Here is a 15,997-nt window from a genome sequence, read left to right as displayed (position 1 = left end):
ACAGACCTCGGGAGACAATCAATACCTGCCAGCAGGTATAGATGATTGGAGCTCAAATGGGGTGGGCTGCTGAACCTCTTTTATACCCCTTGGGTCATGAAGGCTTCTTCCTAGGCTCAAGTGGCCAATTAGGAAAAATGGCTTTGAATGCCAAGTTTCCCACGAAGGGTGCAAAGCATAATTTACACCTGGGAAAATGCAGACAATGGGCACCTCTGGTATGTGATGGGCGAAGATTCCTCTCCTGGGACAGTGCAGGCGTGTCAATTACTGGCACTAGCCATCAGGGCGACGGGAGGTCCCGGGTCGTCAGCTAGCCCATTTACTGTCTGGTTTCTGTTTATGGTAGAGTCAGGGACAGGCAGCACACCTGCGTTCCCAGGGCATCAAAGGCTGACTGCCTTTCTCTTGCTCTCTGGGGGGGGGGGGGGGGGAAACAAGATGGGGCTCGTGGAAAAACAAGATGGGGTTTTGTGTCTGGCTACAAACATGTGGTGCCCAGAACTGAACAAACAATATTCTGCCTGAGCCTGAAGTAGTATTAGTAATTACTTCAATGCCTTTTTGCATAACACAATCGACACACAAGTGATGTGGGATATTCTCTGCCATTCTAGTTTGCCAGACTATCACCTGCCTTGCACTAAAAATTCAGGGCATGTCTACACAGCAGCGCTATTTCGGAATAACTGATGTTAATCTGAAGTAACATAGTTCTTGTCTACACTACAAGCCTTTATTCGATATAATGTCGAACTGGAGAACTTCTTACTTTGGCTCATAGTAACCCTCATTTCTTGAGGAACAAGGGACGTCAAAAGAAGAGTGTTATTCTTTCAACTTCCTGCTGTGTAGACCGTGCCAAAAGCTGAATTAAGCTATTTCGACTTAAGCTATGCAATTGACATAGTGGAAGTTGCATAGCTTCATTTGATTTTAGCCCTGCTGTGCAGACATAACCTCAGTGATTACCTTTGAGACATGAAACAAATGACTATTTAAAAGTTGGAAAAATATGATGGAATACTGTCGTTTTTTTTCCTCCTATCTCTGGGTTCATCTGGTAGTCTCATCTTCTCCTTTTCTGGCTATGAGTTTGTAAATTATTCAGAACTTACTGGCTCAGTTTTACTGTGTTGAACTAATTATTTAAACATAGTTTATCATTGGTGGTGTAATATACATATGGTCATTGAATTACAAGTCAGGAAGTTTGAGTGATTTTAGTGTTGGATGAATAGCAAAGGAGGCATTTGCTAATTTTTAGCAATCTCCTCTGATTATTTAGCTGATTTATGGTATATGTGGTGTGTATTTGTACAATATGCATAGTGTGTCCATATCCAACCACATAATATATATTTAAAAAAACTGGGAAATAGCGGAACTCTGTTTTATAGCTGAGAAAGGCCTGGATCAGAAACTTGATCTTTGCATTGAGGAGAGATTAAATCTGGTTGCAGATCTGCGACTTGGACCCATTGCTTGTTTATAATAATGAAGTTAAGTACAATGAAAGCCCCACACAGTTGCAGTGTATTATAATGTTCAAATTCCAGATCTTGGACAAGCAAATGTCAGCTTATAATGGAGGAGTTCTACTTTTTTTTGTATGCAAACAGGAACTGGAAGAAGGGGGGCAGGGTAGAGAAGGACAGGATTTTTTTTTAGTTATTTATTTTCCATAGTGCAAAGTCTCCTCAGTGGAATTTCACAATATTTTAATAAATGACCAATCTCCTTTAACCTTGCCTTTCACCTGTCCACAACAGAAAGGGTCCATTGTTGTAAGTGGCATTGTGGGCTTTATAAAACACCTCTCTTCAAAATTAGAGGATGAGTCAGTGGCTGATTGATTATACAACACTGCAAAGCACTAAAGGGCAATTATTAGGTATAAGAGTAGTATTCAATGGCTCACATTGTGTATAACATTATGTATTACCTTTAGGTACCCAGTTGCCACCTTTATAGAGGCCACAGAGGCAATAAGAGCTGCCAACATCTGATAATCCACAAATGGAAAAATGGCACTTAAAAAGATTTTATTCTGGTGGGGGCTCTGTAAGGAATGAAAATACAGCACTGGAATGGCTGCATATAAACTTGAGTGTAAATGAAAAAGCTTTTTATTTGGCTGTAGAGCCAGAGTTTTCGAAGCCAGTGTGCCATGTGGTCTGGAACCAAATGTTATGGGTAGTAGATCAGAACAGGGAACACTTTGAATGGGAAAAAAATCACTCTAGTTAAGCTGGAACAGCTGAAGTGCAAGTATGTCAGTAAACAGGGCATCATCTTATGGCCAAGCCTGAGGAAGATTTGGGGTTGGGGAGAACCAAAACTCAAGTGCACTGCCCGATTTAGATGTAAAAATATAAATGCACTAGTTTTAGTGTTTTACATTTTACAGCTTTATTCTAGCGCGTTGTGCACGCACCTCTTGTCAGCCTGTTCTGTGTAACGTTTTATGTGTGTGTCACATAGCCTGGCTGGATCAGGGAACGCTCTCCAACTGTTGCCTACTTGGTGCCCTGCCAAGACAGCACTGTAAGATTTGCTTCAGTAACTTTTCCTTTCAGACAGAGGAAAGCTGCTTCTACCCTGCAGACAAAGCAGAAGGGAACCAGTAAAACAACTTTTGCAGACACATGGAACCAGAGAGAGATTGCACTTTAACTACTTCTTCAATTTGACATTGTCCTTACACATAAGGTCACTTTATTGCATGTTTGAGGCCTGCCAGACTGAGGAAGTTACCTTGTGAAGGAAGGAACTAGACCATACTGTCTAAATATTGTTGATTGTGTATTGAATGGAGGCCATAGCTTGAAGAATCTAAATAGTAGGTCTTTGTACCCCTGTTTGCCTCCTGCCAAAGTACTTTCCATAATTAGGCTTAAAATGTATTTACATTCATGTTGTCTTTGGTACTAGGCACATATCACTGTATGTGCTCTCTGTATGCTGTACAAGTATGTCGCTCAAACACATATATATATATATATTCATGCAGAATGTACATCTGAGAATAACTTCCGCAAAAAGATCTTGGATGAGTGGCGGAGTTAGTCCATATCTGCAAAAACCGTGAGGATTCCTGTCATGAAAGCTTATGCCTTAATAAATCTAAGGCTACATCAAGACTACATCCCTCTGTCGGCAGAGGGATGTAAATGAAGCACTTTGAAAGTGCAAATGAAGCCGGGATTTAAATATCCTGCACTTCATTTGCATAATGGCGTCTGCTGCTTTTTTTCGAAAAGGGTGTTTTTCGGGAAAAAAAAATCAAACCCAGCAGTTTAGATGGGAATTTTTCAAAATAAAACCCTTTTTTCAAAAGATCCTGTACTCCTCAAAAAATGAGGTTTACAGGGTCTTTCGAAAATGGGTTGTATTTTCAAAAGATTCCCGTCTAAACTGCCGTGGTTTTTTTTTTTTTTTTCAAAAAAGTCCCATTTCGAAAAAAAGCAGCAGCCGCCATTAGGCAAATGAAGTGCAGGATATTTAAATCCTGGCTTCATTTGCAATATTGACGTGCCTAATTTACATCCCTTTACCGAAAAAGGGATGTAGTCTAGACACAGCCCTAACCTCTAAGGTGCTACAGGATTCCTTGTTGCTTTAGCAGAAGGATAAATCACTGACACGTGCTTTGAGACATCTAGACATCCAGTGGAACCTCCCCACCCCCACACCACACAATGATGCAGTCTCCATATAGTGAGATACAAGATGTGAAAGAGATTCAATCTTTTCTGTCTCACTCAGAATGTCCTTGGTGAATGGGCCCTTAAAAAACAAAAACAAACCCTAATGTTTCTATGGAAACTAGAGATAGGCTCAAATCAAGAATGCAATCACCATACATCAAACCAAGACATATCTGCTCTATTGCAGGCACTCATTTACTTGTCATTGTGCCATTTGTGAATGTAAGGGTCACTCACCCTATTTCACCAAGATAAATGCCAATATTCTTGGTAATGTAGCATATGCTGGATTTTAATCTGTGATATTTGCAATATCATAGAATCATAGAATACTAGGACTGGAAGGGACCTCGAGAGGTCATCGAGTCCAGTCCCCTGCCCTCATGGCAGGACCAAATACTGTCTAGACCATCCCTGATAGACATTTATCTAACCTACTCTTAAATATCTCCACAGATGGAGACTCCACAACCTCCCTGGGCAATTTATTCCAGTGTTTGACTACCCTGACAGTTAGGAACTTTTTCCTAATGTCCAACCTAAACCTCCTTTGCTGCAGTTTAAGCCCATTGCTTCTTGTTCTACCCTCAGAGGCCAGGAAGAACAAGTTTTCTCCCTCCTCCTTATGACACCCTTTTAGATACCTGAAAACTGCTATCTTGTCCCCTGTCAATCTTCTCTTTTCTAAACTAAACAAACCCAATTCTTTCAGCCTTCCTTCATAGGTCATATTCTCTCAATCTTTAATCATTCTTGTTGCTTAACAGAGCTGGTACACAATATGGTGGCTGGTACACAATCATTTTCAATTGCATTCCTTCTCATCCTTCCATCTCTGCTAATTAGTAGCCAGCTATTGAGTAGTTCAGATTTAAGCAATGAAATAACATGAAGGAAGACAGAGAAACAGTTCTCAAAATGTGTCCAGTGGAGAATTGTCACATAGTCCTGGCATGCCAACTGCTTCCAACTGCTAAATTTCATTAAAAAGGCAGCTAAACGTACATGAACTACTCTCCTACTTTCGTGTAATCCACTACTGTAGCTTCCACCTGACTTCATGTGATGATGGAGAGAAAAAGAAGTGGGGTCCGTATGATCACAAGTGAGAGAGAAAATGACCACAAGGTACCTTCTGTGTTAAGATGCTATTGGAAACATTTGGGAACATCTGGGTTAGGGGATTGGTAGTAAGAGAGAGTGAGCTTTACACCTCTAAGTCACCAGTTCAAATACCGGAGGAGTAGCCATCTTAGTTTCTATATATTTAAGAACGTCCGTACTGGTTCAGACCTGTGGTCCAGCTGGCACAGTATCCTGTCTGCTGGACAATACCAGATGCCCCAGAGGGAGGGAACACAACAGATAATCCTCACGTGATCCTGCTTCGTCACTCATTTCCAGACAAAACAATGCAGTGCAAAAACAACGAGGAGTGCTATGGTACCCTAAATGCTAACAGATTTATTTGGGCGTAAGCTTCCATGGGCAAAGACTCATCCAGTGTATCTGATGAAGTGGGTGTTTGCCCATGAAAGCTTATGCCAAAGTAAATCTGTTAGTTATTACGATGCCATAGGAGTCTTCGTTGTTTTACAAGTTCAAATGTAACCCTGGTCAGCAGAGACTAAAGTGGATGCTGTTTGCTATCTCTTGGTCTTTGTGAAATGAGTTTGACAGTCAAAGCAGCTCCCAAAAGAGGCAGATCTCCACATCTTGAAAGATTCCTCAAGTAGAATAAATGAGCATCCTTGTTGGCAGTAGCTGCGGAGAGAGAAGTGCTTGAATAAGCTATTGAGACTCCTTGTCTTGGATACGTTTTACCCCCTCCTAAAATTTCCCACTGTAGTTGTCAGTGCCACCCGAAGAGGTGGGATTTTTAAGGAAAATGCGTAATATAGACACAGCCTAAAAGAGTAGGTACCCCTGCAAGAGAACCGAGGTTGGCTGATGAGGAAAGCAGTGGAAGCTTGTATTATTGCTACCTGTGTTGTATCTCTGCTATCCGTGAAATCCAGACCTTCAGTCTCTACAACTAGCACCTCTCAGGATACTACATTCATAAGAATGGCCATTCTGGGTCAGACCAAGGGTCCATATAGCTCAGTATCCTGTCTTCCAACTGTGGCCAATGACAGATGCCTCAGAGGGCATGAACAGAACAGGTAATCATCAAGTAATCTCTCCCCTGTCATCCATTCCCATCCTCTGACAAACAGACTATGTCTACACTGCCAGCTTTTGCCTGCAGAGTATGCAAATGAAGCGCTGATTAGCATTTTGTCATGCTTCATTTGCATACTCTATTTGAGCTGGTTTTGCGCAAAAACAAACAGTGTGGATGTTTCCTTTTTGCGTAAAACCCCAGCTTGACTAGATTATGCAAATGAAGCGTGACAAAATGCTAATCAGCGCTTCATTTGCATACTCTCTGCTGGCAAAGGCAGGCAGTGTAGACAAAGCCACAGAGGCCACAGGCACCGTTCTTACCCATCCTGTCTAACAGCCATTGATGGACCTATCCTCCATGAATTTAATTCTTTTTTGAATCCTGTTGAGGTCCTGGCCTTCCCAACATCCTCTGGCAAGGAGTTGCATGGTCAGCCTATGGATTGTGTGAAGAAATACTTCCTTTTTGTCTGTTTTAAATCTGCTACCTATTAGTTCAATCCTACTTCTTGTGTTATGGGAACAAGTAAATAATTTTTCCTTATCGACTTCCTCCACACTGGTCATGATTTTATAGACCGGCCTCATATCACCCCTTAGTCTCCTCTTTTCTAAGCTGAAAAGCTCCAGTTTTATTAATCCCTCCTGAGATGACAGCCATTCCAAATGCCTAATCATTTTTCTTGCCTTTTTCTGAACTTTTTCCAATGCCAAGATATCTTTTTGGAGATGAGGCAACCCCAGGTTAGCACTGGTTAAAAATGTTACATGAAAACAGAAACCCTTTAGTGACACCTTGGAATCTTCTGGATATGCAGCAAATAGTAACCATTTGAATACAACACGGCTTTCCACATAGGTCAATCGTTTGCCAGATTTGGTAAATGGATCCATGGGCTCCCATTGCCCCTCAAAAACAATTATGTGTCTTTAAGAAAACATGGCTGATTATATCTGACCCCTGACTTGGTTCTGTCAGAGGTTTTACAAGGTTTTGTACACAGAGATGGCAGTGCAGTAAAGTGTTGTTTCAGGCTGACAGATCTATATTTTTCTACTTGCTCAGAAATCCCAGATGTTTCTGCCACTCTTACTTGACCTGGTGTCCTCTGAGTGCGCCCTTTGAACAGTTGGGACTGACCCAGGAGCCAGCTCAAACATATGGCTGCACTTGTGCAGCCGAATGACACCAGAGCTGCTGATCTGCACCTGGTTAGGTTGCAATGGGGGAAGGGGAGGAGGCAGATAAGGATGACTAATTTGCAGGGTGTTGACTGAAACAGCTGTGTGAACTACCCTGCAAATGAAAAGGCCAGGGTTTAAATGGCTTTAAATAGCATTTCTAGCTCTTCCTGTCTACCACATTCCTCAGGGTTTTGCATAGAGTGGCATCCTGTTACAGTAGGCAAAAGGTGTTGCAACACAGACCTTTTGGGTAGATTCCAAATGTGATGTTTTGTGGTGTGGTGACAAGTCAGAAGAATTTGCTGAATTACTGCTAGTCCACACTGGGGAAAAACTATGGTAGACAGCACCGCTTCTTTCAGCTGGCTTGAAGATGGTATTGCAACCAGGTGATACAAAATATGCTTGTAAACCACTTGGACAGTTGTGTGTAGATGTCCTATGTTTTAACAGCCAAATGGCCTTATACGCATTTAATAGTAAAAACAGTGCTGTGTTGTTTGGCTCTGGGGTTTGTTTCAGCCTGTTATGACCTAATGGGCAGCCGTGAAGCTCTGATCCAAATTCAAGCTTTCCCAGAATTCAGTGTTTGTGTCTTTCCTAAATTGTGGTACCTAGAATTGGATGCAGTTCTCCTGCTGAGACCTCGCCAAATGAAGAGTGGGACCATTAGATCCCACAACTTAATGTCTTAAAGCTTCAGAGGGGTAGACAAGTCAGTCTGTAACTGGAAAAACTTAAAAAACAACGAATAGACTAACAAGACTAAAACAACAACTAGACTAACAAGACTTAAAGACTGACAAGGTGCTTGCTAGGCTATTTGTTGTTTTTTAAACTTTGTCTTAGATGCTTCCTATTAATACAACCTAAAGTATTAGGTTTGTTTGGGTTTTTTAGTAACTGGATCACTATGTTGGTTCATACTAAATTTGTGATCCACTATAACCTCAGAGCCTTTTCAACAATACTACTGCCTAGCCAGTTATTGCCCACTATGTAGCTGTGTTTGATTTTTTTCCCTTCTTCACTGTGGTACTTTGTACCTGTCATCAATACATTTCAGTTTGTAGATTTCAGACCAATTCTCCAATTTAAGTTCAAGAATTCTAATCTTTTCAATCCATACTCTCCACTCCCTTATCCAAGACCTCTGCCCTTTCACCCCACAAACCATGTAAATTTTGAGTGAGAGGAGAGAATACGCTGAACTTTAAATAGCATTTTCATTTGAGGATTTCAAAGCACTTCACAAATGTTAATTGAAGCTCTGTGAAATTATGTGGCGTGCCCCAGGGCATAGGGTGACTCACGTCAGCAGGAGAGCAGACTCAGGTGCTCTGTATCTCAGGGCACTGCTGTTTTCCTTTGAGAGGGAAGTTTTTAAAGGTTTTATTTTTTCTGTTTTTGAGTTCACCATATTTACACACATGCCAACACTCCTTATTTAATTGTATAAGGTCTGTTTTTCTCCTAACCATTTCATTGTGAAGGCTCCTGCGCATCTTTTCAACGCAAAGAATCAAAATGTTGGCTGTTGGCTTATTGTAAGTAGGTCTGTGAAACAGTTGTGAACTGCAGCCGTCAGTTAGAGATTTGAATTTGACCTCATTCACGGAGGAGTTGGTTTTGTTGGAAATATCGCTGCTTGGTGCCATGAGCAGTCTTATGTCCCCTAATGACGTGTCAGTTTCCTCCTTTCCTGTCACTCTGTTAGTAAGTATCCTCAGGACACACCTCTGTAAAGCGAGAAGGCCTGAAAAGGTAATAAGCTCTAACCACGAGAGCCAGACATCTGAAATAGCAAAGAAACAAAAAGTAATACAAGAAAATAGCAAAGGATAATAAAGAGCATGGTGCCAGATTTTAAAAAAGCTTTAGGGCCCAGAAGATGGGGACAGATGCCCAGTGGGATTTTCACAAACACCTGGGCACCACAAAAGTTGGCACCTAGGTGCTTGTGAAAATCCCATTGGGTGTCTCTCTGTGGTTGCCTAAACACCTTTTCCAAATCTGGCATTAGGCTACTAAGCAGTGTTTTGCCAAAAACATGCTTCCCCCTTGTAATAGAGCTTCTGTTTTGGGAAATATTCTCCTGCAGCTGGAGCTCTTGCGATAGCCAACAGACTGATAGTGAGTGAGGCTTCTCAGTAGCATCAGCAGTGTGTGGGAGAGATACAGCAAGGCAGAGGATCTGCCTTCAAACTCTGGTCTATAGTCTGAGATGGGTAACAATAGTCTGATGTGTCCACTGTGGCCTCCTGCCACTGGACCAGATCAGCGACTAAAATACAGCAATAAGAGATTATTTCCCAATAATTTCACAGTGACTATCCAGCTGAAAAGAATTGCCTAAGATGGACTTCCTTTCATTTTCCTTCATGATGGGGGAGGGCGCATGCGCGGCCCTGGCCCTGCCCGGCGCGTAGGAGAGGGCATGCAGAATTGGTGGCGGCAGAACACACGTGCCCAGCTCAGCCCAGCCTGGCTACCGCTGCTGGCGCGCAGCCCGGGGCCACCCAGGGCGGGCCGAGCCTGGCCGTGCAGGGCCCTGCGGTCGCAGGGGGAAGGGCGCTGCTGGCCGGGGCTGTGGGGGTTAACGCAGCCCCCGCCCTGGACGGCCGCTGCAGGGCGGCTGCTGGGAGCTGTTGCATCCTGCGATCCGGGAGCCGGGCATGCGGTACCTGATAGCAGCTATAAAGGGCGCTGTGTGCCCCTTTCAGCTACCATCAGGTGCCCCCCAAAGGTTGGCGCCCCAGGCAGGTGCCCGTCTAGCCCATGCCTTAATCTGGCCCTGCTTAGCAGACTTCTTCACAGTTTAACGCTGGTGAACAGAAAATAACTCTTCTTTTGGTTTTTTTAGGCCATCCAGGAACAGGTTTTTTTATAAGGATGATTTAAATAACACATAGAAAAGATTTTGTTTTCTTAATTCTATAGTTTTTAGAGTAATTTAATCTACAGAGCCTTATTTGTTTAATCCCAATGGAATTGTGTAGACCTTTTCCTACAGAGGCATAAAGCTGTAAATCATCCTGTGTGTAAAAGTTGAAGTGCATTAACAAAGCTGCACGGTGGAAGTTTGCATAATTCCTGATTCTGCTAGTCCTATCTGCTTTCACTTTCTGGAACTCAGAACTTCACAATGAAAAGAAACTAGGCAGTAATGTAAGTAAAAAGAAATTACTAACATTTTGTTTTTACTTTGTTTAAAAATTCCTTAAGTTGGTTTCAGGGTTATTGCCTCTAAATTCCTCTCACTGGTCAGCATTTTAATAAACACTCAACCACTAATAAACACTGAAGATTTATTTACGGCTTATCTTGTAGCTGAACATCTGTTTCTCCATCACTATGAGGTTCTCTAGCGATGATTTAATGCAATTCCCTACTCTAGGGTTAAATAAAGTTGAGAGGTTCTGACCATCGGCTTTATGCCATGAAGACCCGTTCTACAAAAACAATTCAGCAGTGGAAATGTCTGAATCTGAATTCGGAAATAAACCAAGTGGAAGGGTAAAAATTAAAGCAAGCCAACATAGGCTTCAGTTTCATCTTCAAATCTTTTAGTTTGAAAGAAAAGAGCTTTAATGTAAAAAAAAAATTGCTAGAACAGACCAATTCTACTGGATCTAAAGAATTTGTATTGTGATGTGTATTTTTCAACTTCTTCCATACATCAAGTATAGTCTTACTGTTCTCTTCCTTGACTGGACTTCAAGGCAAAACCCTGAGTTTTGAGGGATGTAGGGTGTTCATTTTTTTATGTATTTAATAAAGGTTTGTAGTGTCCCATGTTTGGCAACAGGGCAAATCATAATTGTAGTAGGTGAGTGTGGGAGGGGACAGTAACCAAACCCACAGCCAATGATCACAGGAATTCATTGGCTGACCCTTTGATATTGGACTACTGAAGACAAAACAGTGTGACGGGATACTGCCTGTTCCAAATGAGCTGTGACACAGGATATTCCGGGGCAATCCGGACTTTAGGAACCTGTGTTTAGTACCAGACTTAGGTTTCATTACATAGGTTGAATAGCCCCTTTAAACATAAAGATTTATATACCACAGGCCTAAAACTGCATTCTTGCATCACAATCAGAGGAGTTTGAAGTCAAGGACATAGTAAATGTTTACGTCATTCCTCTGATTTCTAAAACAAGACAGCTGCAGAACTTGAGAAGAGGCGAGTAAGGGACAATCATACTTTTTGCATCTGATTTTTCCAAGTCTGTTCTAATTTTGCACCTAAAATAACTTTTGGCTCCCATGCATTTGATTGTGCTAAGCACTAAATGCACTCGCAATTATCTGCACTGCAAAGTTGTGCCTGTAATCATTTCTGGGAGCAAAATTCGATGCAAAGATGAGGGCTTTTAAGCCTTAAGGTTCTGCTAAGAAATGTTAAATAGAATTAAGCTGGTAAAAATCCTTATCACTCCTCCCCTTGTTTCCCTCTTCCATTCCCTCCTGCCTCTCTTACTTCAGTGTTGTAACGTAGCAGCATTATTTTGTAACAAGTAAAATCACTAGTTTCATATCCTGGTTAGATGTTATATCTACTCTTCATGCAGAAACATGGGAATGGGATATGAAAAAGTGACCTTATTAGGCCATCTGGTCCCTCCTGCAGGATTGTTCTTAGTGTTTTATCCACCAGTCTAGTTTAAAACATCCCAAGTAAGCAGGCAATTGGCTCCCAGGGTTAGATGGAAGTTCTGAACCAATTTGGGGTCATAACTCTCCGGAATTTGTGCAACGCTGTTTCATATAACATTGATCCAAATACTGGCAAGGGAAAGAATTAATGCTTCCATTTGACAGCAAATGCAATTTTGATGTAGCCTGCATTCCATTACCTGCCAGTTAAAAAGCTCATTCAAGAAGACTGGGGCAATATAACATCCTATTTGACCAATGAAACTTGATGATCTTTCTCCCTTCTCCATATGCCAAAGAGAATTTGATCTGCTTTGACTTGTTTTGTAGCAAGTTCAGTGAATACAGAAGGATGAAGATGAGAGAGGATGCAGGAACCTTTTAACATCCAAAAGCATTTGAAGATCACTGGGCCTTTCCTGTTCTTGAGAAAACAGTAACAGAGAGGACACCTGAAAAAACAACCTCCTCCTCTCCTTATATCTTTGGTGAAAGTCACAAATCAACCCCCCTCTTTTGCTTCTTTGCATTCCTCCCATTTATCAAGTCAGTTTTTTGTTTTCATTCCTCTGCACCAGGCCAAGTCTCTGTGAGAGTCAGGAAGTGCTGTAATCAGAGGAATGTTTCTAACTTTAGTTCTTTTGACTGCAGTGACAATTGCCATGTGATTTTATTTAAATAAACATCTCCTTTTACTGGAGTGTGAATTAGCCTCTGTGCCAGGCGCTACACTCTATAAAGGGACAAGTCTGGGAGACTTGTTACCAAATGGTACAACTGGGGATTAGGCAAGAGACTACTTCTGAATTAAAGTTCTTAGCCTATGTTACATCTGAGCTGATAGTGCTACCAAAATTGTACACACACATGGGGCTCCAAGCTCTCTGGATCAATGGACTGAGAGTTTTTGATGGAGATGATGCTTTTAGTCTTAGGTGGATTGCAAGACCCCATTATTCTGCCTTCTGTTGCCTTCTGTGTGTTGCTTGAGACGGCATTTCAGGGTTTCAGCTGGACACCTGCAGGCTTCAGGAAGATTTTTTGTTTTCTCTGATGTATAACTGGCCTTAGGAATTATGGGTGGTTGTTTTCTTTTTTTCCCCCCTCTGAAGCATCAGGGCTTGGTTGCACTTAATACAGGACATCTGACAAGGTGGACCAGTACACGTGGTGGTACAGTGACTACTGAATTTGTGCTTAGGAAGGATTTCACCCTTCCAGGTCAGTGTTAAAACTGCTGCCAGCAAAATGGGAGTTCGGACACTGCTTTTGATAGGAGCAGAGTTAACTCAGAACAATTCTGAAAATACGACCTGACTAAAAATAAGTTAACTGACATGACTAATCCATCTCCATCTGTAAACTGCTCCTAGGCTACGTCTACACTGCAGTGCTCTCTCTGGATACCGGAGTATCCCGAAATAGCTATCCCGCATCTTCACAGCAAGCCCGTTATTTTGGGATCGCTATTCTGACATCCCTGTAAACCTCATTGTACGAGGAGTAAGGGACATTTCAGAATAGCATTTTATTTTGAAATTTGGCGCTGAGTAGACAGCGCCACATGATGAAATAAGCTATTTCAAAATTAACATGAAATAAGCTATACAATTTGCAAGTAACTTGTAATAAGCTACCTTACTTTGGATTGCGGTGCACCTCTAGCATTTTACTTGTTGATTTCATCCATTTGTTTTTAAAGACTGTATTTTAAAGGTGGGTATTGAGTGTGTACATATGCCCTGCCCCTGCTTCTGTTAACTTTGAGTTCAGAAACTTTTGAATGAAAGAGGGAGGAGACAAAAGAAGGGGAATTACTAAATCCTGAATATTGCAAAGGCTGGGGGGGAGGGAGTAAAAGGGAACCCTCCCTCAAAAGATACTGGAAGCTGTTGAAGGAATCAGATAATTTCTGCTTGTGAGTATAGGCCAGGTGGGGATGGGGGGGGGGGCATCTGCTGGGCTGGCAGGCTCATGGGTGGGTAGGGAGGAAAGGGGGCAGTTGCAGTGGGGCTCTGCAGCAGTGGTGGTGTCCAGAGTTGCTTGCTCCATGCGGCTCTGAGGACCGGGGGGTAGGGTATAGAGGGCTGGGCTGCCCCACCCTCATGCCTTACACCTGAGGCCCTACCCCTTCCGGGAGAATGGAGCTACCACCCCCCGCCTTGTCCAGGGGCCCGCGGAGGCTGTTGGCTCCCCTCTGCTTTGACATCCTTCCTGGGTCCTGCTGTGCTTTGGTCCCTGTACCTTGCTCTTCTGGAGTGTCCTCAAAGCAGCAGCAACAGATTGAGCCTAATTTCCCAACCCTCCTATAAGAAACAAGAAGGTACCTTTGGATAGTGAAGACTAAGGGAGGTCCTATTCTCCTCAAGCAAATCATTGACAAACAAGTTGGCCAAGCTGTGACTTTTCCAGTCTTTCTTGTCAGTATCGCTTTTAGATCTTCTGGCTTCCACATCCTGCGGAGGATGCAGTTATTAAAAAGTAACAAGATCATCAAAGAGAGGATAATGAATTTAAAAAAACCCCACCCTGTTTTATGCCATGTCTTCAAAGTCCCTTCCTGAAAGTTCAAAGGCCATTAAGAAAAGAGATAAACATTATAGGAAAAATTCAAGCCTCACATGAACTGTATAGAATGTTTTCGGTAACATTTTCAATGCCAAAATCAAAAGTGTTCACAGCAGAGAAGTTTTTGTGTGCGTGTAATTAATGCAAGGAAAAGCATTTTTGCTTTGTTTGTTGTGTAGGTTTCAGAGTAGCTCAGCACGGTCCATCCAGCTTTTTTACCTGTGCTCATCGGTAATAGGTTCCAGGCATGAAGTTTTATTCACCTTCTTATTTGTCTGAAATGCAGCTCTGATCAGGGTGGGCTCTGAATCCTGTTGCCGTGGCAATTGTTGCTATGTACCAGCTCATGGGTTGGTACGAGTTCTGAAGAACTGGGTTGTCCCAGGGGAGGGACAAAAATGTGACTTGTAATAGCCTGAGTTGATTTCATCTTTCCGTGTAGGATCCCCATCCCTGGCTTCATTGAACTCAGCTACTGGGTTACCAATTACCTCCCCTTCAAGTTTTCTAACAACTCAGGTTTGTATTTTAGTGTAAATCTATTGGTAAGAAGATAATAGCCATTTTGGGTCAGACCAAAGGTTCATCTAGCCCAGTGTCCTGTCTTCTGACAGTGGCCAGTGCCAGGTGCCCCAGAGGGAATGAACAGAACAGGGAATCATCAAGTGATCCATCCTTTGTCACTTTTCATTCCCAGTTTCTGACAGAGTCTAAGGTCACCATCCGTACCCATTCTGGCTAATAGCCATTGATGGCCCTATCCTCCATGAATGTTTCTAGTTCTATTTTAAATCCTGTTTTCAGGGATGTCCCTAGAGAGATGCAAGGCCCAGAACACCCCAACCTCTGCTTCAGACCCTGCCTCTACCCCACCTCTTTCTGCCCCTGTTGCACCCCTCAAGCGATGCTGGGAACTGGCATAGGGGAGTGGGCTAGGACCAGGTTGCTTCACTTCCTGCCACCACTCATGAGGGCAAGGGTGAGCCTGACCCCTGCTGCCAGTGACGGGCCCCCCACTAGTCCCCTAGGGTCACCCTTCACCCCATGTTTCCACATCCTCCTGAAACTCTGAACCCCCAAAGCGGGGTGGTCGCCCCGAACCATCCTATGGCTCTGCCTGTAATATTCTTGGCATTCCCCACATCCTCTGGCAGAGTTCCACAGGTTGACTGCATTGTGTAAAGAAATACTCCCTTTTGTTTTTTTTAAGCCTGCTGTCTATTAATTTCAACCTTTGCTACTCAGGCAGCCTTCTCTTCATAGCATCTTCTAATACAGAACCCAATTCTGTGGTTTGGGTTAAGGCAATTTCCAACCTCCCTCTAAGGTGAAGGGATTTTCTCGCTTGAACAGACTGTAGGATTTGCCCTGTGCTAGTATTTCAGCGGTGGACAAAGGGGCCTCTGTGGGCTGGATCCGGCCCACCAAGCAGGTTGATCGAGCCCGCAGAGGTCCTGCCACTCCTGTGCCCCCAAGCCAGTCGGGGCCTAGGGACGGGGGAGCAAGTGGCACTTAGAGTCAACCCACATGCCAGTGGGCAGGGAGCGAGAGACTTGATGCTTCCTCCACCCTCAGGCTAATCAGGGCCTGTGAACAGGAGGAAGCTCGTAAAGTCTCCTCCTGCCCTGCAAGGAGTGCGCAGCGCTTAGAAGTGCCGCATGTGCCTTACAGGATGGGGGCTGGGTGGGAGGAGAATTTGTGCG

At 43.1% G+C, this 15,997-nt stretch overlaps 2 long non-coding RNA genes across 3 annotated transcripts in view; one reads left to right on the top strand and one right to left on the bottom strand.

The window, feature by feature from the left end:
- The window catches only part of LOC102452409 (uncharacterized), a 190,042-nt gene that overhangs the window by 42,881 nt on the left and 131,164 nt on the right, over positions 1 to 15,997 (top strand). Inside the window, exon 1 of one of the 2 annotated variants that reach the window (XR_012896347.1) lies at positions 14,530 to 14,813. The exons of the other annotated variant lie outside the window; for it this stretch is intronic. This is a non-coding gene — a long non-coding RNA (uncharacterized LOC102452409). Of the gene's footprint in view, positions 1 to 14,529; positions 14,814 to 15,997 lie in introns of those variants that run through there. 2 annotated transcript variants of the gene reach the window in all.
- Positions 2,370 to 14,603, bottom strand: LOC112546688 (uncharacterized). Its single transcript, XR_003090403.2, has 3 exons — positions 14,514 to 14,603; positions 14,054 to 14,182; positions 2,370 to 2,601 (listed from the first exon to the last, which is right to left on the bottom strand). It is a non-coding gene; the product is annotated as an uncharacterized LOC112546688 (long non-coding RNA).

This window comes from Pelodiscus sinensis, chromosome 17, assembly GCF_049634645.1.
Source record: "Pelodiscus sinensis isolate JC-2024 chromosome 17, ASM4963464v1, whole genome shotgun sequence".
NCBI lineage: Eukaryota > Metazoa > Chordata > Testudines > Trionychidae > Pelodiscus > Pelodiscus sinensis.
The sequence above is the reverse complement of the archived record's forward strand: the minus strand, read 5'-3'. Positions and strand labels throughout refer to the sequence as shown.